The sequence below is a fragment of the Pleurodeles waltl genome, chromosome 3_1, assembly GCF_031143425.1.
Source record: "Pleurodeles waltl isolate 20211129_DDA chromosome 3_1, aPleWal1.hap1.20221129, whole genome shotgun sequence".
Lineage (NCBI taxonomy): Eukaryota > Metazoa > Chordata > Amphibia > Caudata > Salamandridae > Pleurodeles > Pleurodeles waltl.
Window position 1 is genome coordinate 539,922,268 of NC_090440.1, and position 27,309 is coordinate 539,949,576.

Consider the following 27,309-nt stretch of genomic DNA (forward strand, 5'->3'; position numbering starts at 1 on the left):
TGCTGAAAAGGAGTGCTCACATGTCATTTTTTTGGCTTGTGAGAAAGCTTATGCTCTGCACAGCAGGACTCAGTTGGTCATTGTGATAAGGTATTGGACAGGCTCCTCATAAACACCAGCAAAACTCCTAGGCCAATACAGAGGGTGTAAACCGTTATCTATGACTCCTAGTTGGAATCACAATCCCACAGCCAAGCCCTGAACTTGTGTAGTATTAGGTTTTAGTGTGTTGTTAAAGTACTTTCTTTTATTTTAAGATAAGCATTAGACTGGACAATGCATCATTAAGAGTGCGGTTTGTTGAGTTTTGGCCCAATTTACATACATGTAAGCAGGTGAATGCAAGATTAAGTTTGTGAGTGGATGAATAGATGTATATGTGCAAAGATGAGCGATAGAATGCATATATGTTGACTTGGTGAGTGTCTAAGCTCATCAATGGCGTACGAACATGTTCACTCATTGGCAGGACCTACTGGCTTTGCAATGCTTGTTTACAGTGTTTACTACTTATCAAATAAAAGTGACGCAATCACGAAGTCATGCAAAGGATTATGCAGCCATGTGGAACACTAGAGCGTACATATCCGATCATCATGCCTGTATTTCTAGCAGTCACTGTTCCCTTTGTAAATACAGGACAAAGAGGAACCCGATTTTCTACTTAGTTTACAGAAGTTCCTACATTTCATCAATCATTATTAAGTACAGTCAATCAATGCAGTACATTGTATTTCCCATCAAAAAAGCACACATTATTGGATAAACAACAATCAGTTACTCTGGACGTTCAGATGAAGGGGGTCAGGGCAGATCTTGAGGCCTTTTTTTTTTAGAAACTAAGAATAGAAAAAAATGGGAAAGCAGTAGGTTTGCACATTATGGGTATGGGGAAGGGTGTAGCAAACTTCTGGCATGGAAAACAAAAGTATAACAGACAAGAAATAGTATTACATTATTAAAAATAAAGATATGGGTTATTATTTCACAGGGGAGGCTGAGAGAGAAGAGGCTTGTATCTCCTTTTTCGGAAATTATATACAAAGGACCAGATTAGGGGTTTTCTGGGTGATATTCCCCTCCTAGGGCTAGATGGAATATCAAGGCATTAGTCGGAAGTAGAGATAGACATGGAAGAGTTACATGAGGCCATAAAGAGCTTAAAAAGGAGGAAATCACCTGGCCCTGGAAGCCTACCAAATTGATTTCATAGAATACTCCAGGATGAGCTGGCCCCAATCATGTTGGAATTAATTAATGAAGTTTTCTCAAAAGGTTTAGAGATGCCGAAATCACAGGTGAGGCTATTAGCAGCTTAATCTTGAAACCAAATAAAAATACGGCACAATGTGAGTCCTATAGACCCATTTCATTATTAAATTCAGACTATAAAATCTATACCCATAGTCTTTCAAAGAGGCTTGAAAAGATGGTTGGCACATTGGTCCATGATGATCAGAAGGGCCTTATTAAGGTGAGACAACTTTTTGAATTAATACATAACTTACTGGGCGCTATAGATCTGGCACTTCAGAATGATTCTCCCTTAGCGGTTCTTACTTTTGATGCTGCTAAAGCATTTGATCGGGTCAGCTGGCCCTTTCTACAGATGGTCATGGAGGTCTACAAGTTCGGGGATGTTTTCTCCAGGGCAATCGGGGCCCTATATAAGAACCCTGTGGCCAGAATACTGATCAATGGCAACCTGTCACAGCAATTCTAAACTGGGCGAGGGACTCATCAAGGCTGTCCACATTCCCCCTTCTTTTCAACCTGTATATTGAGCCTTTGGCTATAATGATTAGAAGGAACCTAAACATTGTGCCCTTCCAATGTAGAGGATAGGAGAAGAAAGTAGCATTGTAAGCGGACAATCTATTGATATATATTAAGAGATTTGGCTGGGTCCTTCCCAAATATTCTCCAATCTACAGAGGAGTTTGAGAGGTGTCAGGTTATTCGGTACACCACCAAAAGACTGAAATTATGTGTTCGAATACTACCAACATCAGCCCTCTGGTCAAACAGGCGATAGGATATCTGGGGGTGCAGATTACAGCTAATCTGAAGGAGGTTGCCCTGGCCAATTTTAACAAGGTATGGGCAGCCAAAAAGAAGTTATTAAAAATATGGCCTGCTCTCCCACTTTCCCTCACTGGTAGATCGAATGTTTTGAAGATGATTATTCTACCAAAGTTTACCTTTTTATTTAAAACAATCCCTTTGGAGTTTAAGTCGGTGTGGTTCAAAAAGCTACAGGGGGATTTGACGACTTCTTTTGTGTGGGCATCAAGGTGAGTTTGTATCGCTTGGAAGAAGCTGTGCAAGAAGAAAGGGCAAGAGAGGGTTTGCAAATCCTGAGTTCTATAAATTCTATTTGGCATTTCAGGTAAAAAATATAACGTTAATGTATGATAACCCCAGTTTCACTCCTCTATTCAGGACAATGACTAGGGCACTGTCCGGAGATAGGGGGTCACTTTTTATCCAAATTTGGCCATCCAAAATACTTTAAGAGGGTCAGTCTAAAGACTCTGATGGTGGCTTGCAAGACATGCTTTCAGGTTCAGCGAGTCCTAGGGATATGATATTATAGTAGCTCGGCTCCCATCTGGAACTCACCAGGCACCCCAGAATATCTCCAAGATAAATTATCTATCCCCTTACGGGAGAAGGGGTTGGAGTAGTGAGGCCAAATTATAGAGAGTCACGCTTTGCTATCCTGGCCCATATTCAAGGAGCGAGTGGGGGGCTCGGTTTCTAAATTCAAATATTATCAGTTGGTGAGCTGTGAAAGTACCCTCCAGAGGGAAGGGCAAGGGAAGAGCATTTGGGAGAAGAAACTGCTTGAGAGACACACTCATCATAAGGAGGTTTCCTTATGGTATTGGATGTTAACAGTGGAAGGGAAGAGTCCCTGCTCTTGCCGGAAAAGAAGTGGGAAAAGGATCTGCCATCACTAGATGTCATCAACCTCTGGCAAGTATCATGGCCACACTTTGGATCACAGTTAAATAGGGCCTATTGGTCGCCGGAGAAGTTAACAGCCCTGGGGAAGACCAAGAATAACTGCCCGCGCTGCAATGAAGAGAGGCGAACGATCTTCAGATGTTTTGGCAGTGCCCCAGGCTTGGTCAGTTCTGGCAAGATGTGGGTAAGGTGCTCATGGATGTGATTAGCCCAGCAATTAAGGTAAGCCTCTCGTCAGTAATATTTGGGGTGACTAAAGGGGAAGCACAAGGTCAGAGGTTTGACAGACATCAAAGATACCGGTCGTTTGTGCTAATCCTCCTGGCCCGACGGTAGATTTGTTTAAAGTGGTTTCTCCCTTTGATTCAAGCCATACACGCATGGCTTACAGTGGTCAATAACTTGTATCGTTTAGAACATATTGCGCCCCCCCCCCCCCCCAGCAAGAGAAATAAGTTTTGGTCATTGAGGGGAAAATGGGTATAATCTAAAGGGATAGGTCAACTTGGCTACACTATTGACTGGTGAAGTCCAATGATTAAGTGCTTCCACAAGTCCTCTTCTGGTACGAGCGTGTTGGGCTGGACGATTAACCTACCTGTGGCTAGAGGATACTGGCATAAACTGCCCTGGGCGTGTGGGCGGACGGAGTGTCACAGAGGGGTTCCTTCTTACGACTGAGGTTTCCCTTCTGTGCTACAATCTTGCTGCCCTCATAGGCCGGGTGGAATCACTATGAGGACAAAAAAAAAAATGCAGCTTAACTGTGATTAGGGTTGCATGCACTCTTGAGTGTAGAGGACTCACATAAAAGCTTTCCAATTAAGTAAGTCACCAACTACCTTCTCCTTCCTTCCATCTCAACTCATCCAAAGCAAACCATTCTCACAATTCTTTTAACCAATCTTTTATTGTGAATGATTTTGAGGCCAGTCACCACAACCACTAGTAACAACTGAAACATACAGACAGTTGAAAAACTCAAGTTGAAAACTTGCTACATGAGACTACTCCACAAAAGGAAAACCTCAACTGATCCAACAAAGTCCTTTCATTCTTGCAGTATATAATGAGACAATGAGAATGGCACTCTTCCCCATATGCTGTGTGAAGCTGTGGTTACCACGCTGTTAAAGCTTGGAAAGATGCTGCGCCTTTCTGAGTCGTATCACCCCATCATTAATTAACAGTGATAACAACATTCTAGCCAAAAGTATTGCCAATAGCCTCCGCCCCTATTATCTGGACTGGTCCAACCGGATCAGTCTGGATTTATCCAAGGTAGGTTAAAGTGGATAACTTCTAATACACTTTTTGAAGCCAACCACATGACCAAGAAATTGAAGTAGCTGTTCCCTTCTTAGGCGCAGCCAAGACATGTGATATAAAAGAACAGTCTTTTCTACTGATGTTATTTGAGACGACTGGGATGGGTATAGCTTTACTTAAGAGGCTTGCCCTTATAAACAAGGGACCTACGGTCATAATAAAATGAAACAACTTGCTGTTTCCATCGATCTCCATACGAAGGGGTGCAAGACAAGGGTGCCCATTGTCCCTTATCCTATTTGTCCTGGCAGTGATATTCCATGTTAGTATCCTGAGAGAATTTCACTACCATAGTGTCATTCAGGTCGGATCACATAGGATAGTACTTTCCGTGTATCCTGATAACATACTCCTAGTAGTGAAAAATCCTGCCCAAAACTTAAGCCCAATTATTGATGAAATCATGTTCAGCACGTGGTCACACCTTAAAATAACTTCGTTAAAATCTGTGTTAATACCTTTAACAAAAGATACACTCTGGCACTGCAGGTTATTCTCCAATGGCAAACAGAACCTTTAAGGTAAGGGGGCATTCAGTATCACTGGATAGTCATTATAATTAAAGAAAAGTATGGTAAATGTATGACTAAGATTGAACATCATTAGTTCCACTTCACACGCCGTTTCCCAACTCGGGATCTGGAGGTGGACATGGTTGCCCCTGTCCTGCTGCCACTGCATACGGATAAAACTCCACAACAGAGATTCAGAGTTGAAATGCAGTGGATGGCCATGGGATGGATAGACGAGCAGCGTAGGCTGGTATTAAAACTATATATCCACCGTACTTTCTGTGAATTTATTATCTGGAATTGGCAATGACTAGTGAGGCTGGGATGATCAAACATCTGCGCAGCGGGGGACTGGAGACCCCAGGGGACCTTTTTCTTAACAAGCACTTAATATCGTTTTCAGAATATTTATAGGAGGCCTCTGGCATCCTAATGAATACATTGGTCTACCATCAGTTACGATGTTCAATGTGGGAACTATATCCAATAATGCCAGATAAGCCGCCTGGATAGGCTCTACGCACAGTGCATAACGATTGATAACACGCATGTATAATTCTACAATAAATAATTTACATCACAGCGGGATGAATATGAAAGGTAAACGGGAGATGGCCGTGGGGAAAGTCATTACAGATTTACAATAGTTGTGCCACTGTCAACAAATCGAAGAGGCTTCCCCTAACAGTAAATTCAGATGAATGCAGTTAAAGTTTACACTTACAGCCTATTACACCGCAGCCAGGATGCTGAGAACTGTCGGAGGTGTAATATAGCAGGCACAAACTTTCTGCCTGTAGGGTGGTTCTGCCACTTGATACTGTTTTATATGAAGAAGCTATTGGACAACATAAAGAAAATGGTCACTCCTGATTTGGTTTTTTTCTCTCTAATTGTGGCTTAGGAGCATTTGCCAAATCTTACAACAAATTTCAATTATTAGGTAAGTGTAGAATGACTATACATTGGAGGAAAAGAGGAACGTCAAATTATGCAAACTGGCTAAAAGATCTTACCAAGTACTGTGAGCACTCAGAAAAAGACGGATCCCTGCTGCCACATAACTCCCGAGCTCGAAACATAGGAGGCAAGCAGATAACATATTTTGCTGGCCTGGAGGGGTAGCATTGCTCCTCTTGTTGTTTTTATCAAGCATATTATATGTACTTAATGTCTCCCTGTTGAGTATAATATGATGTGAAAGCTGTTCTCATACTGTTTTTTCACGTTTACAACTCTATGACTTTTTCAAGATATAAAGATGGTCTGCATATTGTCTCTCTGTCTTGTACTATGCCCCTGCCTTAATGCTGAAAATAAAATTTAAGAATAAAAAATAATCCCAACCAGTAACCTGCAGACCAATATCTGATGGCCTGTTCCTAGTTGAATATTTGGAAAAGCAGGTAAGCAGTTTTTGCTGAATTCTCCAATTTTATAGAGAAAAATGACTTGACATCAGGCCAAAAATCTGGATTCAGACCAGGCAGATGCACAAAGTCTGCACTCAAAGCCGTTTGGGATGACCTAAAACTCACATTGGATAAGAACAAAATGGCTGAACTACTGCTTCTGGACCTATCTGTATCATTTGACACTGTTCATCCCTACAACTTGCTACAAAAACTTTTATGATCTCAGAATAGGTGAAAATGCTCTAAAATGGATTATCGTTTTCGTCAATAACGACCAATCCTTATGAATGAGGTCAACAGCAAAACCATTCAGGAGGTGGGATTGAGTTAATGTTATGTTGAATTGGTGAGCGTGTGGCTAATCACCCCTGAGGGTATACAGGCATTGAGTAGGGCAGGCCTAATGGGGTAGTGGGGGAGAGGGGGTCATGCTTCTTTCATCTGGAAGAGGCATGTCTTGAGGTTCCTTCGGGGGTCCATGAGGTAGGGGGAATTTCTGAGATGTTGTGGGAGGTCATTACAGGTCTTGGCCACGAGGAATGAGAAGGAGTGTTCTCTGCTTCTGGTCTTCTTGATGCGAGGGAGGTGTGCTCTTGCCTGGGACACAGACTGAAGGTGTCTGGTGGGTTGGTAGAAGTTGAGGCCGTGGTTGAGGTAAGCTGGACAGGTGTTGTGTAGAAATTTGTAGGCATGGCTGAGTAGCTTGAACCTACATCTTTCCTGAACTGGGAGCAAATGGAGATTGTTGAAGTGTGGAGAGATTTGGTTATTTCAGGGGTGTTCAGAATGAGTCTGGAGGTGGAGTTCTGGGTGGTTTGGCGTTGGCATAGAGCATGGGCTGGCATTCCCAAAGTAGAGAGCATTTCCATAGTCAAGAGCCCGGGGGACTGTTTGTCTGGTGTAAAGTGGGATCCACTTAAAAAACTTGTGTAGTATTCACAGTATGTGGAAGCATGATGAGGCAATGGCATTGAGCTGTCTGCTCATGGGGAGACTGGTGACCCGGATGATCCGAGGCGAGGTTCTTGGCATGGTCTGCAGAGGTGGGTGGATGCCAAGTTCGGAGGACCACCAAGAGGGATTGCAGGGGAGTGGTTGTTGCCGTAGACAACGACTTCGGTTCTGTCTGTGTTGAGCTGGAGGCAGTTGTTTTACATCCAAGCAGCAATGTTGCTCATGCAGTTGGCGAAGTCTGCATTGGCGGTGCTGGTTGAGTCAGTAAGGGAGAGGTAGTGCTGATTAACCAATGATTAACCAAGGGTGCCATGTAACACAGCACTGACAAAATATACATCATTGTGATGCGTAGGTTTGACCATGTGGCTGCACAGCATATATCAGCCACCAAGACACCCCTGACAAGGGCAGTAGAAACCACCATGGACCTCGTGGAGTGGACACAAATGCCAGCTGTGGAGGTCTTTCTTGGCCAAGCTATGGCAGATCTTAATCCAAGGATTAACCCAATGTGCACAAGGTTACAATTTTGCCCTTTTTGGATGAGTTAAGCCCACAATAAGTCAATTATCTACTTGATGCAGTCAAAATGATATAAGACACTGTACACCTCCAATCCAGCCTCTGCAGCTGCTGGAGGAGAAGGGAAAAAGGATAGAATAGTGATAGTCCGGCCCATGTGAAAGGCTGTCTATTGTTTATAAGAAAGCAGGGAAGGTGTGAAGTAGAGGCTTATTTAGGTAGAAAACAGTGAAAGGTGGCAAGACGGAAAGGACCTGCAGTTTACCAAGCCTACTGACCTAAGTTACAAATTAGGTGATTGTTAGTTTGTCCCTACTTCCACTGGCTCCAGGGTCAAGACGGGACGAAGAGGTTGACAGCAAGGAAGAACACATACTGGGGGAGGGGGCATCCTCCTCGAAGTCTTCGTGATTGTCTCCTTGGCTCCGCCAACGTCCTTCTCTCTCCACAAACCAACGCCACTGATTGTAGATCCTGTTTTCCTCCCTTTCGTTTAATGCAGGCACGGCTGTTCCATCCGTGCTCAAAGAGCTTGTCACCAATCCGGTATCCCACTTGCTATGTTAGAGTCTGTGGCTTCCAGGCCAGGTCCTTCTGTTAAGAGAGCAATGCAGTCTGCTGTCTCTTTCTGTTCTGCTCCTTTCTTGCCCCGCCCTATACCAAGTCTTTATTCCCTCTCTATTGGGTTTCTAAAACTAGATCTTTCTCCCTTACTAACTTCTCTCTGTTCTTGTAAGTGCTGTGTTTTAGCAGCGGACAGTGCGTCACAGGAACACTTTCCAAGGTAATCTCCATCCACCCTGCCACAGTGCTATTGACCAGAAGATTGGTCAGACACACAAATGACGTCAGAGGGGGCAGCCAAATAAACCACTACATTAGCCACTGCCAGGCCCTGCGGGCAAGAAATAGCATTTAGAGTTAATAAGGTAGGACTAAAAGGGATCTCACCTTTTGACTCACAATACTGAAGAAACTTATTCTAGAATTTCATGCCAGGCTTCCTGGCAGCTATGATGATGTGTGCAACCAATGGCGGTAAGAAGATGTTGGCACCACTCAACCTCACATGCAGATGCAGCCTTTGAGGTGAATGATTTGATCATTTTGTTTGACAGCAGGTCAATCTTGTACGATAGAAGGGTGGGCCAAGTGCAAGCCTCAAAAGATCGGCTTTCCAAATCCTCCACGACAAGTCTGAATACTCAGGAACAGCTGCACTTAATCCTCCTGCACCTTCTGCAGGATCTTTACAGAAGAAGAAACCGGAAAATACATAAAACAGGCCAGGGACCCACTGAACCTGAAGGTAACACCGAAAGGAACGTTCAAAAGGAAGTGTATGGAACAAAACCCGGACACTTTCTGTTCCTGCCCACGCAGCAAGATCACACATGTACACCACCATATGGAAAAGGTAATTCCAGTTACTTCAGGATGCAGTTCCCAATCATGGTCCCCTAAGGGTGGGCTAGTCAGAGAATCCACCTTCATGTCAAAGCAAACGAGGTGCCACTACTCAAAAACTTTCCCATTGCAGGGCCGCCTAACACAGAGTCCATGACGCCACACCATTCGCTTTGTTGATATAATGGACAGGGGTGGTGCTGAACGAGAGAACTTGAATGGTGCTCCCTGAGATAGAAGGGAGGAAATCCTTTATGCTAGACAGCTCTGCTTGACAGAGGGTGCTCGGGAAGAGAAGGTGGGAAGGACGCAACCCTTACAGATTAGATTGACGACCCAGCTATCCATCATTACCATCTCCCAAATGGTGGATACAGGGGACCCTAACTTAGCACTTCACTGCTTTTGACTAGTTTTGCACTACAAAAATAAAAAACAAATAACTCTGATTCTCAGTTCCCCCACCTGAAGCTGCTTGTCATGAACTCTAAGGACTTACCATGAAGTCTTTGTTCTGCAGAAGTACCACAAATTCACCAAGGCTTGCTCCCACTCACCCAAAGTACCCTCCAGACCCATACAAATTCTTTGTGAGTCACAAGAACCAAAGACGAAAAAGAAAAGCGATAAGAGAAAAAATAGCTGGTGCAAGGATTTTTTCACATCAGACAGATTTTGGTACACACAACTTCTGCATTTTGGTTTACAAAAGAAAATGTGACATCAGTTTTCTTTTGACTACTACCATAGGCTAAATTATAATATCACTTTGTTTTTTAAGTAACTAATACTTAGTTTACAAACACTTTCTAAGCTATCCTCCTTAATTTTCTCATAACATGTAAGTATATTTATAAATATAATATATCACATTAATTACTTTTTATGCTGACATCTTATATAGAGAAGATAATAAAATTGTGTGTTAAATAGCTCACCCTACTTCTAACACTCTCTAAACAATAACAAATGAAATGTCACATTATCAAAGGAGGTGAGATAAGAGCACTCACAGTCCAGTAAAATTTGCAAAATATGCAGAAAGTTACGTTTTTGAATTTTCACAAAATGATTCCCAGTTCAGCAATGTTCATTCAATAAGGTCACAAGCAAATCCTTTGAAGAAATTACTAAAGGCAGTCATGTGTGATAGAATACCCTCCTTCCAGACTCCCAAAAACAGTACTAGTAGCAATAAGAAAAGCATACGTCCAAGGCAACATGTAGAACAAATTGCTGCTCCAAAAGCTCCAGGGTTTCCAAGACTCCAGTGGCAAGTTTGGCAAGTGATCTGATTCACTTCGTTTTCTCCTTTTATACTGAGGAGTCAAGATCGCCACTACCACCAAATCTTGCAAGATGAGATTGCCAAGTCTTGTGAAATGTAATTTTAGTTTCACTTTCACTTTGTGGCATCCTTGTCCACAGCAACCACTATCCTGAATGGGGCATCACTGACAACAAATTTCTGCAACAAACGTGATAAGGAATTTTGCAGTAAGATTAAATTTCCTTTCATTACACACTGATCACGCCTCTGTATTCTCCTTTTACCTTATCCACAATCATGACACTGGTGCTGTGGTGCAAAGGCTGGTGGTGAAGAGGTTTTGAGACAGTAGAGTCAACAAACGATGTGTGTAAACCATACTCTTTGTGTATACTCGGGAAACTGTGTTCACAATAACAATTTACAAACAGTGGAAGGAAACCAACTGACATTTATAAGCAAAACTAGTCCTTCAGGATACCAATTTGGAAGAGGACTAATTATTGCAAATAATATATATAATATATATATATATATTTATAATGTTAAACTTCTATCTCCTCACTGTCCCAAGAAAGGGGGGGGGGGGTAGTCAGGGGCTGTATTCCAAAACCTAGGCGTAGGGCGAGAGGAAATCAACTTACCTAAGCAGCTTCACCTTCCCCAAGAGCAGAGAGCTGTTTCTTGCTCTGCGTTTACCAAGGAGACAAGGGGGCTTAATTATTTTGTTCCTATTTTTTCCTAAACTTCACAAACAGGTGAGATTGAAAAGGAAAATTGGCATGCTGGCTGATTTAAAATTAAATAGCATGCCCGTTGGAGGGAGAGGGCATTAGAGCCTTGAGTTCCCCTTCTTGCCCAAAGGTGGATGGGACCATTTGATACCCTTGCGCACTACCTGCCTTGCATGACAACAGGACGTATTTTTTAAAGGGGTAGGTAATTTTAAAACAAAGTCCTGCCCCGCTGGAGTTTGGACAAATCGGAGAAGAAGGGGAACATATGCTCCCGGGTGCCCTTGACAATGCACGTACCTACTAAGTACACCCCGCTACATGGCAAGGATGTGTGTGGGAATTCACCTCCCCGTGGTGGTGGTGGTGGTGGTGGTTGATGGGGGAGATAAGGATATCGTTGAAAAACATAACTCTCCTTGCCATGATAGTGGGATGTATAAAACTCCCCTTTTGCAGTTTAGAATTGTGGGGCATTGTTAAGGAAGAAAAAAAAAAACCTACCTCCTCTAAGTCAAGGCATGGAGGTGTGATGGCACCGAGGCAGCATTTAGTAACCTCTGTGTAAACATTTTGACTCAAACTCGTGCCTTATCTTAAGCAAGACAGCAGGGTGAGGCTTAAATGTACCTCTCAACAGCCCTTAAGCAAGGGCAGGTGGCGAAGAAACACTCCCACTGCCAAAGGGCAGCTGAGTCTTAAACTAATTCCCATGTGGCCAATTTGCAAGGTCGGGATGATTAATTCTTTTACACTTCCAGTCTGATATGCAGAAGCTTCTGTGTAATATCCCTGTCCAGGCCAGAGTAGGGGATTGTAGCTAAAGCCCTTTCTTTGTTATAGTTATGAAAGACAAGGTAGCCCACGGGAGGACAAAGCCCACCCACTTATTTACCACATTAGTCAGCTTGCTAACTATGCTGCTTTATATTTTTTTCTTTCAGCATCTGGCTCCCTATTTGCGGAAACAAAGCAGAGGAACAGCAGTTAGTGTCTACTGCACAAGTGCGCATTTTTAATGTTTACGGCTTGTGATGGAGTCTCTTTTTTATCTATAGATCATGAGCAAAAAAGCTACATTTACACACAACTGGCGCAGATTAATTTGATACTCCCATTTTGCTTTGATCTCGGGAACGGCTTGATGAAAATTCACCAAACTAAAAACAACACTGCATAAAGAAAAGGCAGCTGTGCATTAAAATCTCTTGAACGTTCATACATTGATTTAAGAGTTTTGCAAGACTTATGTTTGCTGTGTTACAACTTTAGAACTGTTTGACTAATCTGCACCAGATTTAACATGCTGAAGGCTCAAATTGTGAACGATGTTCCCCACAACGGTGATACAAACTGGTTAAGAGAGACAGAGTTATTAAGGGGGAAAAACAGAATTTCTTACGGAGTGAGGTGTCAACCTTAACTATAAGGATACAACTTGGGTTATGAAACGTGTGTGTAATCAAATAGCATTCAGTGCCTCTAGTACATCCAGAATATCCACACAGACTTGGCGAACAGGTAGCCATCTGGGAAGTGTAAGACATTTGTGGCACAGTCAAGAATCCTGGACTACTGACATTTGGAGTACAGACATTTAGAGTACAGACATTTGGAGTACAGAAAAGGAACTAACATAGGCACACCAGAGAAAGGCAGGCAAAAAGTCATGCATTAAGACACACACCTGACCATACGGTCAAATGTCCCCATGAAATGATTGCCAACCAGGAAATCAAACTCAAATGCACCACCTACCTTTATGTTGTGTACTGAAAAACCATAGGACCATTTCCTAGTGCACAAAAAATTATTGTACACAGAACATAAGCAGTATGGTGCGGGGGAACACTTTGAAGAGCTGGTAGAGTATGAAGGATGGGTGTGAGACATGATACAGACCAAAGGTTTTAAATATATCAAAGGGATGTTAACCTAATACATTTTTCAGATCCTGCAGAACACTGCCCAAGAATAGACTTTCTAGACCCTCAGGCTCTAAGGAATTAGTCAAAGTGCTAACACAAGACAAAAAGGAAGTTTGACTGCAACCACCCCGCAATCCACTAAGCAGTATTTGAGTGGTATGCCGTTCTGGTAACGATCTCCTATATAAAGTATCACAGGAAAAATTAGTGGAATCCAAACCCTCTTTCACGTTAGAAAGGCACCCTCAAAAACACTAGGAAACAATAGACATATTTTAAAGATTTATTTTAAAATTAAAATCCTATCCCAGGGCACATATTATGTGTAGTTACAAAAGAAACAGATTATTAACTGCTGCATTTACGAGTAATGTGAACAGAAGAAAATATTGTAACATGTTGGTTATTTAACTTGATATCAATCGCAACCCAATATCATTCACTTACTAAACTAAACTCAGCACCAAAAGAATCCTAATTTGAGTTTCAAAGATGGTTCACTCGCCTATCTGCTTCAAATAATGAACTTACTGTTCTATATAATAGCATAATCTGCTCTTCTCCTCTGTCCTGGGAGGAAGGCTGATAAACTCCTGACAAGCGAAAGCTATAATGCACCTCCGATCAACCTTAATCCAAAGCAGATGTTACGAGTCTGCATAGCAAGTTTCGTCTATGCCTTCTGGCACGAAGGTTCTCTCTAGCTCATCACACTGTTCCTAAGTTAAATAGAATTATCTGGCAATTGTTGAACAACTCAAAAGCAATTATTTTAGAACAGAGAACCAAAGTCAGCTTAAATACTCTGAATATATATTTGAGCAGACTTGATTATTAACTTACAATGAAAGTGACATTAAACAAATACAAATTCTAATCTATATATATATATATATATATATATATATATATATATATATATATATGTAACCTTAAAAGGGGGAATACCTAGAAGAGCAACTACATGATAACTATAACATCCCCAGAATAATAATAAAGATATAAGTGATTAATATATTTGTGCTACACGCACAATGATAAAATGAGAGAAGCAAGACTATTTTATTTAATTTACTAACCACCAAGGGACGGTACAAAAATCACTAAAAAAAATAAAATTGTACTTCTATAGGTTTGCTTCATACGTGTTTTTTATAGTGGAACGTGTAGGAGGCCAGACTTTTCCGTGTTTAGTGCACTCATTATTCTTCCCAGTATTGATAATGGTGATATTAGTCTTTTTCAGAAATGAAGACGTTGAGACTACAGGTGGAAAAGGGATCAGACTCTAGGATAAAGCTGAGGATGATAAAGATGAACCTGTTAACAGCTGGTTAAAAAAAAAAAAAAACAACTGAGCATTTTTCTTGTTGTTGATGACGAAATGAGTAGAAATGCAACACCAACGGAATCCGAATTTGCAGGCACTGCTGGTGGTCTGACCCTCACAGGTAGTGAAGGAGGTGATGCCGGTATCGTTGGGTCATCAAAAAACGCATTCTTATTATTTCTAACCGCATAGCAGTCCTGTATACTTGATGCACTCTTAGAGGTCGGATCACTTCACTCAGATTGAGTGATACTATTGGCAGTGGCGGCTGGTGACCTTGAAAAGTGGTGGGACATAATACTTGGCTCGAATTCTAAATGCCTTTTTCTTGAAGGGTTCTCTCACTCTTTCTTTCACTAAGTTTACTGTCTCACTCTGACTTACTCAGTTTCACTCATTTCACTCAGTCCCACTTTGTCTCACTCAGTCCCACTCATTCTGAATTACTCAGTCTTACTGTGACTCAGTCTCGCACAGAGTAACAGTCAGTTACACTCCCTGCCATCCTCCCTGACTCACTCATATTCATGCTCACACATACTCGTCCTTACTGTCACTCATTCTCACTCACCCCGATTCCTTCCTTCACTTACTCTCTCTCACTTTAACTCACACACAGTCACACAGACCTGCTCAAAATGCTGGGATTTCTCTGAACAATCGCTCTGATGGCTGGCACAGGCACCTTCATACACCTGTGTCAGCAATCAAACAATTTCAATAGCTGCCTCAGTTTGTTGCTGGACCAAAAGTGGGTCTGCATTTTATTTTTATTATACCAAGAGTGAATAATTATTCACTTTATTTCACACTAAAAATGGACCACAAAACAAGGAGGGTGTAATGTAGCTGTGAACTCCATAAAGAAAAGCCACCACTGGTCCAGGGACACCTAGCCATCAAACCATTTCATCAACTCAATCATCCATCCTTTCACTTATCCAGCCCCCCCTTTCACCCATCCATCCACCCACCCATTCGCTCCTACTATCCCTCCTTTTGCTCCAACTATCCTTCCTTTCACTCTATCCATCCTCCTTCCTTTGGCTCATCCATCTAGCCAACTTTTCACTCAGCCATACATCCTTAAACTCATCCATTCACCCTTCGTCCCATCCATCAATTCATACATCCCCCCACTTACCCTTTCACTCATCCAACTATTCAACCATCCATCCATCAATCAATTCACTCATCCACCTATTCATCCATCAATTCACCCTTCCACGCATCCATCCAGACACCCATCTACCCTGCCTTTCACTCATCCATCCATTGTTTTACTCATCCACTTTAATATACACCCTTTTGCTCATCCATCCATACTTCACTCCATCATCCACTCATTCACCCATTTATCTTCCCACCTTCCTTTTACTCAGTCTACCAGCCATCCATTCTTTCTCTCATCATCCATCAACCCATCGTTTGACTCCATCCATCCACACTTTCACTCATACTCCCTCCCTTCCATTATTACATCCATTCTTTCACTCATTCATCCATGCATCGATCCATCCACCATTTCATTCATCCATCTATCCTCCCTTTCACTCATGCACCCTCTCTCCCTTTCACTCTTCCATTCTTACATCCATACTTTCACTCGTTCATCCATGCAGCCACCCATCCACGATTTCATCCATTCTCCATCCTTCCTTTCACTCACCCTCCCAAGTTTATTATTAGTTTTTTTCTGTTGAGCTGCAGACAGAAGAAGCCCATCAAGAACACCTCCCGTAGCTGCTAAAGAGAAAGGAGGGGGTTGAAAATGCCCCTTAAGCAGAAGCTTAACTGCACACTTATCTCTTAGTCCCTCCCTTGGGTATCTACAGAGTCGAGATAAGGAGCACTTTGTCATGCTCAGCTACATAACATTTTTTCCAAAGTGAAATCAAATGCAGTATTAAATATATGTTACTGTCAAGACATGTTACTGCCAGGAGAGCAGCCCACTGCACCCTTCCTAAAGCATGCCCCTCTGTAATGACCAACAAATGTTCCCACCCACTCCCTCCTTGTCCTCATTGGCCTGCCCCACACCAGCCACTGAAGTGAATAGAGTTTTGTAACTCCTCCTAAAGCCACTGTTTATGCACCCCAGAAGAAACCTGATCCATTGCATTCTAATTCAGCACTCCCTCTCTGATGATGTCACTGTTGTAGCTTGTGCCTACAGGCTGAAAAAATCTGAACCCGGCTCGCCCTTGCGTGGTAGGACATCTGCAAAGTTCACTAGAGTTAGTCCAGGCGAGTCAGCTAACTGTCTCAGAGCAATGATTTATTGTCAGCTGCTAAGTGTTTGTTTCCCTGTTTTTGCCTCTCCCCAGAGAGTGGAAGGGCAACGCCCCTTTTCCTCGTGAACACCAGACGCCCATGACTATTGGTGGCTGTTGCAATGGCACATCCATGTAGATTGTTTCAAACTGTTCATGCACCAAAAACCAAGGTGCGAAATAACAAAGTCCCATCTGCACCTTCTGATTCATTAATTCTCCTCTGAAGAAGAATGTCATAGTTTCACTATGCTGTTGTTCAGTTGGGTAGATGTCCCTTCCATTTGCACTAGCACTCATGTTGGCTTTTTTCTTACTAGAGTAAAACAGGAATTGCACAATCATCAGCTATGTGGTTGAGAATTCACACGACTTGAAAACAGTGATCTGAAGAAGGAGGGAATGAATCCAATAATAGTCATACAGCTAATCAATACACCAGATCCAATGGCTTTAAAAACATGAGTTTAACCTGTCGTGTTTTATGAATTGAAGATAGTGTGCAACAAGTCAGCAAAATGTGTTGGAAATTGTGTCTGCAGACCAAGCTGTTTGCAAGGGAAACATTTCTGCTGCAGAGGTTAAATATACTTATTTCTTCTTTAATTCATCAAAGTGCATATATACTGTGTCTATCTTTGGCCATGACATACATTAGACTTTCATACAGACAATAAACAGTCGTTCATAAATAACTTAGACAAATCAATGCCATAATTTACATGAGTTTGTAATTCATGAATTTAAATATGGTATTAAAAACATATATTCTCATATTTGTGCAGTGAGTTAATTCTTTCAAAATATAGCCCTTCTATGATAGTTGTCTTCTCTAATTTATTTAACCACATATGGTAATGGAGAGGTTCAGGGGGCGTGGCTAGCCGAGCCAAGATGGAGGATGCACTCTTGCAAGGCTCTGCATCTAAAACCCCAATTATCCTACTGTTTTCCTGTGGAACTTAGGACATCCATCCCCGCGTTTGCCCCATCGTGTGTCGTAGTTTGACTCTTGCTCTAGGCAAGACTGCTGGTTTGAGGATGACAGTACTTATGTTTGTAGGTGATTATGTAAGTCCTACAGCAAGTCGCAACTGTTGTCCCAGCGCTCCTGGCTCACAAGCAGCACCTCACCAAAAACCCAAACAGTAAAAGGTTATTTGTGGCAGTCTGTACACATGGACTCAAGAGTGCGACATCTCAGGGAGTGTCGTGGTTAAACGGAGATTACCCCTTTCTCACATGAACAACATGTCTCAATCAAACACACAGGCAATGAAGGAGATGCAGTAAAAGCTTAATAGGTTTTTACTAACAATACTGCAATCTACGATAAATTGCATGGGCTTCAATGATTAGGATAATGAACAGTGCAAAAAAACAGGATTGTGAAGACGAGAGTCATTAGTATAAAGACCCCCACCATCTTGCAATAACATAAAATGACATAAGATACAATATATGTCCTACTACCCTAGCACGGTGAACCTAACCTAATAAGAGCTAGGTGTGATAAACCTAATCTGCCAATGTTGTGTCCATGAGAAGAACCCCCCATCCCTCGTTACCTTGCAATGAGGTCTCTAGATCAGACTCCATGGGGACACAAAGACTGGGCCAGCGTCAAGGTGATGTGCAGCATCAATAGCGTCAATGGCATCTTGTAGGAATCCCTCTATCTGTCTGTGTGAGATGTATTTTTACAGATCTGATAGGACCCCTGATGTAGGTCTGTTAGCAAACAATAGATAACAAGTCATGCTGTGGGTGGCAAGTTATATAAACAATTCCCTCGAAGGCGCAAAGAGGGAAAGTACCTAATGTGAATTCCTACAATTTGTTTATCTTTGCGCTTTAACGTGGGGGCACTTATAACGTGAAACTAAAACATTGGCCTAACTACAAGCAATGCAACCATCTTGGAAGATATAATTGAATAACTGCGCTAAAACAGAGCAAGCTAAGTAGGGTAAAATCCACCCGGTGATGGGGGCACGAGTCTACAAGCCAGAAGGCTAAGCTACTTCCTGCTTCCCATCAAAACATAGGATTCACTACACCCTTCCCATTGCCTTAACAAGTATGACGCCATAGGATGACGCCACCGAAGGCAAGTGAATCTAATTTTAAAAATGCTCTGGACTTAAAACAAGCTAAAATCATAAAAAACTTACTAAAAACCGGATTTAAAAACATGTTAAAAAATAGCTACAAAACATACAAAGAGATATAGGGCCTGATTCTAACTTTGGAGGACGGTGTTAAACCGTCCCAAAAGTGGCGGATATACCACCTACCGTATTACAAGTTCCATAGGATATAATGGACTCGTAATACGGTAGGTGGTATATCCGCCACTTTTGGGACGGTTTAACACCGTCCTCCAAAGTTAGAATCAGGCCCATAATGTCAACCATGATAAGCACAGCAGACCAGAGTTAAAAGACCATCTTTGAATTTGGTAATATAAGCTAATCATCGAATCTATTCAACAATAGTGTTGATCTTGAAGTGAGTCTTCAAAGCCATTAATTGGAAAGGTCCTCAGAAAGGAGGCCACATCGTCAGATGTTAGATCAATGACAGGATAGGCAGATGGATCCACAGAGCAACAGTGTGTGTCAGTCTCTTGGGCAGGACCTACTGCAAGGGCGGCACTCTCTACAGCACCAAAAAGAGCCAGATCGTTCACCAAGAGCGGCTCGTAAGTGGCCTCACAAATCAGCCTTAGTTTCAAGGGGCACGACCGTGAATGAACCCACACCAGGGACATCAGCAGTTCTTGGTCCACAGGAGGCACTGGCTTAACGGCAAGGCACACTGTAGGCAAATGTTCGAAGAGGCACCACACGCAGCGAAAGACTGGCTACACGCACCATAGGACTGGTCTGAATGACAATGACCAGTCACGCTCCAACTCTTCCAGCAACGGAGCATTAAAGAACACAGTTGAGCTGGTGGCAGCGCCTCCATCACTCCGCTTAGCTGGAAAGGCACAAATACTGCGCATCAGAACAATCAGCGGTACTATTCCACCTATTAACTCCAAAAGTATAGGAACGCCACCAAACACACTTGAAAAGAGTGAATGGATGGCTGAAGGAATGACTCCGAAGACAGTTTGGAAGATGGACACCAACCCAGACCCAACAGCCTTAAAGAAATAGACAATCCCCATAGTGCTCAAGGCGTTGAATGTTCTGGATACCAGCTCTCCAAAGTGCTTGGTGAAGTTGGTATTTAATAGGGATTGTATCTCGGCTGATGATCTTGCTATCTGGAGAGCACACGTCTCTCTAGCCAATGTCAATGCCACTTGTTTTTGAAACAGTAGCACCTTTAGCCTCCTCATCTTGTCATAATTAACATTAGCAGTATCAATGTGTGGCCACATTTCTGCTACTCTAATCTCTTGTGTGGGGGGGAATAAAACATGTCCGCAACACATAACAACCATAGAGACTGAAATTGCCTAGGCAATTCCTGGTCGCATACCGCAACAGCTTTGGTCGCTCAGCACCACTTAACGTCCATTTGAAGATACATGAAATGCTGGTCGAATCAAAGGGATGGGAGAACCCAACAGAAAACAAGCCAAGTTTGCGACCCCAGCATTGCAAAGGCTGTGAAGGGACACCTGTTTGCAGATCACTGAATGACTAACAGTGGTCTCACATTTGCTTTCGGCTAAAAAAGACCCCTGTTTCACCGTTCAAACATTTATATTTAAAGAGCAACTCCCACTCTTCTTTAACATAGCAATCGCCTAGCTGCTCGTATCTGCCCACGGCAAGATGTTTAAGGCAATTCGAAAAACGCAAAGTGGAAATGGGCAGATTTAAAATGCCATGTAAGAGCCATACCATTGATGGACTTTCTGCAACTGTAAAAGGCAACTTCTCTAACTTTTCTATATGAAGCATGGTGAAACTTGCTTCCCTTTTAGCCTTTTAGCCATTGTCTGTTGTTCCTTGGATAAATTAAAAGCAGTAAACAAGTCAGTACCATTAATGCTCCCTCGAGCATTCTGAGCGCGGCGGTTGAGCCGCGGTCAGAAACGGAAAGTCGGCGGTCTCCGGCCGACTTTCCGCTGCTCGGGGGAATCCTCCATGGCGGCGGAGCGCGCTCCGCCGCCATGGGGATTCTGACACCCCCTACCGCCATCCTGTTCCTGGCGGGTCTCCCGCCAGGAACAGGATGGCGGTAGGGGGTGCCGCGGGGCCCCTGGGGGCCCCTGCAGTGCCCATGCCAATGGCATGGGCACTGCAGGGGCCCCCGTAAGAGGGCCCCGCAAAGTATTTCAGTGTCTGCAAAGCAGACACTGAAATACGCGACGGGTGCAACTGCACCCGTCGCACCTTCCCACTACGCCGGCTCCATTCGGAGCCGGCGTCCTCGTGGGAAGGTAGATTTGCCCTGGGCTGGCGGGCGGCCTTTTGGCGGCTGCCCGCCAGCCCAGGGCAAATCTCAAAATACCCTCAGCGGTCTTGTGACCGCGGAGCGGTATTTTGTCGGGGGAACATTGGCGGGCGGCCTCCCACCCCCTATGTTTGTTAGGAATAAATCCTGTTGGACAGAGTGTTCATGCCGTTGTTGACAACAGCAAAAGCCTTTTCAATATTTTCTTTGTGTATCTGCTTTAAACGTGCAGCATATTCTATCTGAGAAAGCTTCCAGCTCTCATTATATATGGCATAGATGAATCTTTTAGAGTGAGGCTTTCTCGTACCTAACAAGAATTCCTGTAAGTCTATATCTTCAGAAACAGTGTTAAGATGTTCCTTAACTGCGGCTAACATGTTAGTTTGTACCCACTGTTGATACAGTTTACCTACACTGTATGTTGTAACTATACTCGTGTACTTACCTGAGACAAAGCAAGTGTCTGACCAGCTAATTTTGAAACCCCCTGAAGAATTCACAAAACGGGCCTGACACCCATTTGTGTCTACTGGCCATTTTAACCACCCGCTGGGACTGGAAAGGGAAGAGTTACAGGTACCAGCCCGAACCTTTGCATCTAGTTCTTCCTCAATGACATTCAGGAAGTATTGCCAGTTATAAAATTTTGCTGGTGTGGGGATACTGGACGCACTGATTTCCATAATTTTTGCTAACCCCAGGCAGGATGTTTGTTGAATGGTGTCAATCAAAAAGAACATTTGCACAGGATTAAGGCACACTCTAAATAAAGCTTCCCTACCCTGTATTTGCAAATCTTGTGTTCCCCATACACTCTTTACATCAGTAGTTCTCTTCCAGTATTCGTAACCTTCAACTGCAAGACGGGAAACAAAGGAATCTGAGTAAATTAACTTTGTATTAGTTAGCAAAATTTTCCTAATTTTTGAAGGTGGTAATTTGAAGTTATATTACTCTGCATTTTTTGTGTCATGCACAGAAAAATAAGTGAATTTATCCACATAATATTTTGGGCTCCCAACAGGTGATGTTGAACAGTGTTCCCACTGTGTGTAATTACATGCTGGTCTATGTCTAGTGGCACGGTGCAGGTAGTAATGTCCCCAGTTGTTATAGCAATACATTTCCCCATTATTCTTTTTGTTGGTATACACATCATCACTTTCAAATACAAATACAGCATAGTCTTTAATTTCAGTTAACATTGAATCAACTGTCTGAACATCCCAATCATTGGATACAACACCAGGTGTAATTACATCAGTCATAGATAATTTGAAGACATAAGGAATCTGAATGACCTCAGAAGGCCTGTATATATCGAATAGAATTTTATCCCACACAATCCCATCAGGAATTGGTATAGCTGAAATATTCACATATCTTCGGACCTTATGTGAGGAATGATATGGAGTTAAGACTTAATCCACAGGCTCAACAGAGGAGCGTTCAGGAAGGTAATGACCATTTTTTTATATTTATAGGCAGGAAGAAAACAGTCACAAAAATCCATAGACAAAATAAAAATAATGTCAAGAATAACCATAGATCGAACCATGGGTGAATTAGATAGTTATTGTTAAGCCATATATACAGCTTACGTGTCTTTTAAACAGTTTCACTCGCAGGAGTGGATGAAGTTGAAGAAACGTTATCAATATTGATGAAGTAACCAGAAGCAGTCTCTGCAAACGCAGGAGAAGGTGCATTACCAGTGGATGGATCCACTTCACGTGGAGGCTCATAGTAGACGATGTTGTCAGCCTCTATAGTGTTGAAATAGAAAATAGCCACATCTTGGACAGGTGATGTTGTTGAAGCGGTAACGGGAATCAGCAAGACCTCATTTTCTATCCTCCCCATGGTTGAGGAGGTATTTGTAGCATAGTTGGGCATGCTTGTGTAGTCAGAAGTGGTGTTAGTTCTTCTTTGAAGAGGTATGTCCTGTTGGGTAGTGAGAGGGGACCGGGAACTACCCAAGGGACCTCTGGGTCTACTGTGCAGGATCGGCCACATGGTGAAGTTTGATGTTGTCAATGGAAATTAACTGTTAGCTTTGGAGCTTGGCAGCGGTGGTAGGATAACAGTTCTGGTACCTTGTATTCCCAGGACTGGGACCAGTGCTCTGCAGGACGGGCCAAATTCCTTCTTCAGCGCAACTTTTTCACAAACCAGATCCCCAACTTCAGAAATCCAGCTAGTAGAAGTTGTTGGCAAGATCCTTATTTCTAAGGTGGTAGCACTGGCGGATGAGTAATCATCGAGAAATAGCTGAAGCTCCTGTAAGACAGTGAGACGTTCATTCATGTCAAATGGTGTATCTGCTGCCACCATACCAGGGCCGTCAAGATCTGGGAAATACATAGGTATGCCAAAGAGACCCTCATAAGGATTGCGTCCCCCAAGCACTGTCTTGGCAGATTGTTCAGTGCCCTCTAGACCCCATATAGGTGACGAAGCAAACTGCGGCTTGCACCTAATAAAGTGGGCTGTTAAGGGCTGCTTTAGATCTCAATTCCTCCTCTCCACGACTGAATTTCTCTTGGGATGGTACGCGAGGAGTAATGGAGTTCAACACCCATCGTCCCCATGGTATCCCTGAATGCCTTGGAGGCAAAGGCAGGGCCCTGGTTGGTCCGAGTGGAATGCTTCTACCACAAATGTACCAATAAAGATCAGCAAGTCTTTTATAACAGTTCGAGCATCAGCCAACCACTGAGGCCATTTCCACAGGAATCTAGAACAAGAATCTACAGCAAATAAGATGTTCATAGTGAGAATGTACCGTCTGGTTGGAGCGGGCCGCAATGGTCCAGGTTCACACATTGTAGTGGCCTGTTGGACACTAAGAGATGTCTGCGGTGGGCGTTTGATGTTGGGGCGCTTAATTTGCTGGCAAATATCACAACAAAGGACGTATTGTTTTGACTGTTTTTATAGACCTGGCCACCAGAAGCGCATCTGTAAGGGTGTTATTGAGGCCGCGATACAAGCATGAGCGGATGCAATACCCTCATGTGCTGCTTTGATGAGATCTAATCTCTGATCTTGGTTGGGGATTGCTCGGTCTCCAACCCCAGGAACTGTTGCAGAAGCAACATTATGTGCACTGATGTGATAGGAGTATTTTGTAGGGTATGCTCCTGGGAGAGGCTTGCCTTCAGCCGAAGCTTTCACGGCAGTCATAATTTCATTATCCAATCTCATCTGAGAATGAGTCACTGCAGCCACAAAAGCCATAGCTACTACAGATTTGGCTGCTTTATCAGCCAAAGTGTTGCCAAGAACGTGTACTCCTACACGTTGGTGGGCCAATGTATGCACTACATGGACACAAGGTAGCCTATCCTTGAGATCAGCCACCCTCCCCCAAAGAGTTCTGTGTTTTATGGGGTTCCATTTGGAATGTCTAAACCCGTTCAAATTCCAATGATTAAGATAATAATTGTAGGACTGGACGTAGTAGTATGAGTCACAGACAATCAGAGCAAGTAGTCCTGGGTCTGTGTGTTCTAGCGCTAGTAACAGGGCTTTGAGTTCAGCCAACTGAGCTGTGCAATACCCTAGGGTCTGCATGTAGGTATTGTGAGGGGGAATACACGCAAGCAGCTGAATATTGATGTTTGGTACCTACAGCTGGTTGTGCTGAACCATCAGTGTAAATAACAGCATGGTATCTGTCAAGTGGAAGAATATCTAGAGGTGCGAGGTACTCCTGTTCGTATGAAGTTTTGGATCCCAGATGTAATCTACATCAGTGGCAGTCAGGGGGGTTGCCCACTGAATCCACTGTGGATGTAATGCTGTAGCATTTGGAACGCTTGCTTTGGTGACGGCATCTAAGGCTGGCACTGGGGTAACGACAATAATGCGTTTCCCTTGGGCAAGTGGCCCCTCCTTAATGACAGTCATCTGTACTGCAGTTAGAATTTTTTCTGTAGGTGCGAAACGTTGTTCTGTATTGGAGTATAAATGTGATTTATATGCAATGGACACTGTGTCTCCCTCGTTAAAGGTGACGTAACTGAACCAGATAGCACCAGCAATTATTCTGATGACTAAATTTGTTTTGTTGTCACAGGTGTGTAAGTGTTTTGCTTCTAGCATGTCCTGTTGCAATTCCCTACGGATGCGTGTGTGATCAACTGCCCAGTGTCTGCAAGAAAAATCAGGGCGTATTAAGTAACAAAGTGGCTTGATACGTTGTGCACAGTGAGCAATGTATGTTGAAGAAATCAATTAAGGACTGTAGATTCTTAATTGTATTTGGTGGCTGGATTTGAGCACACTTCTCTAAAAAGTGCGGGCCAGGCTCTTGTCCTCGTTTGATATCTCGTATCCCAGGAATAATACGCTGAGAAAGTCTATTTTACTTCTCCTAAAGTTAAATTTGTAACCAAGGGCTGCAAATCCCTAAAACGATCTGATATACCCTGGCAAGATGAATGCTTAGGTTGTCATCTGTGAGATAGATGTCATCCACATAAGAAAACACCTCAGGATCAAGACCATGTAATATTGATGTTACACGGGCTGAGAGCAGCCCTGGACTGTTCTTGTAGCCATGGGGCGAACGGCAAAAGCGTTTTTGTGAGCCAAATGAGAATGCACTCAGGTCCCGACTTTCCTGTGCTAAGTTTTGGCAGAAAAAAACGTTGGAAATATCCAAGTTTGTTTTGTATTTTTTGTGCACTATATTGTTTATTAGTGCAGTGCTATGTGAATTTTGATAGCGTATGTGCATGTATGACTGTTTTAATGTCTCTAATCTAAGACTATTCTGTATGAATGGTCTGGTTTCGCAACTGGGAATAACAGGTTATTCATTGCAGAAACGCAGGGCTCAGTTACACCCTGGTACTCGAGCGGAGTGAGGATCTGCCTCACTGGAGCTTTTGCTTTGTGTTTAACAAGATATTGTGGCTGAGGCGGTGGAGTAGACCTGATAGGTGTTACATGACAAGGAGAATCCTTGTCCCAACCTACATGTTTGCGGTATAACGCAGGTGCCTGCGCTAAAGCCCAGTTGACAGCATAGGGCTTGTTTTACCGCTTCTGGAACAAGATCAGAGAAAGGCAAAATCACATCTTCCCCATGTGGGAGCTTACGGACGTGCTAAGGTGGACAGTCCCTTTCGGCCCGTAGGATATCACAACTAAGTTCATCCTAGAAGATCACACAAATAGTGGGTTATATGTCCCCCTTCCATTTGAATGTTTAAATCATAAACCTTGTCCGGTGGGAGGACACGCCCGTCCACAGCCTCAACTGAAATGACATCACTAGTTGCTGTCGCATCCTGATGATCTTTCAGTCTCTGGGGACATATCGTGACCTTTGCTGCGCTGTCCAGCAGTGTCACCGCCCACGTCTTGTTCTTCAGCAATGTTCTCAAGCGTACTGGTATTTCTAATTTACAGTGCTGCCACCTTTTTTCTTTTTGAATTGTGGCTTTTGTTGTGGGGACTTGTCTTCTTTTTAGTCTGAAGACTGTGGTGAGTCTTTCTTCTGTTTCACTTATTCAGGACATCGATCAAAGCGGCCCACTCTCTCTCTACGTCTATCCGGTGCATCCTGAAAGGAACGAGAGGGACGAGAATCAGTATTTGTCAGGATTCTTTATATTTTTCTACTTATGAGATTATATCTCCTGACTGAGTTCTCTGGGTGTGGAGAATCTGTTCTCTGACTTAATCGGTCTTTAAATTGTTTTTGTTTATTCCAGTGCTTTTTAGAACCCTCCTGTGCTTGTTTAGTACCTTTCCTTAGGGGTGCCACTTTGTGCTTCAGGCTTTTTCGGCTTGGCTCCCAAATTGTCCCGTCCTATACTAATATAGGTGTCAGAAATATTTTCGGGAGCTCTTGCTGCAGGTCCAATTGTGGAACTTCTTGGAGCTGCTGGCATATAGCCAATGCCACTGCTTCCCCTTTAATGTTACTGAGTATTATTGAGGAGACTGCTAGAAGTTACGCATTAGTTTCATCCTCAAATCTAGGCCTGGTGCAGCACCGTGCTCATTCTGTGTTTGTTTGAACACTTCCGGACAATTGACAAGTGTCGGGGTACCATGTGTGGTAGTATAAATTGCAGCAAAGACTGTACCCCATGTGGTGCAGTCATCCACTGAGGAAACCATCCCGAAAGGCAAGCACACAGTGAGAAGTCTAGGTTTTTCCTGTGGTCCCATATGGGGAAACACAGCTTCCAGCTGATTTGTTTTTTGGGCTACCCAGAA

The 27,309-nt window shown here is 43.1% G+C and overlaps 1 protein-coding gene across 1 annotated transcript in view; it reads right to left on the reverse strand.

Moving 5' to 3' along the window:
* Window positions 1–27,309, reverse strand: part of MAP2K5 (mitogen-activated protein kinase kinase 5) — a 1,242,853-nt gene that overhangs the window by 1,070,363 nt on the left and 145,181 nt on the right. The window lies entirely within an intron of this gene.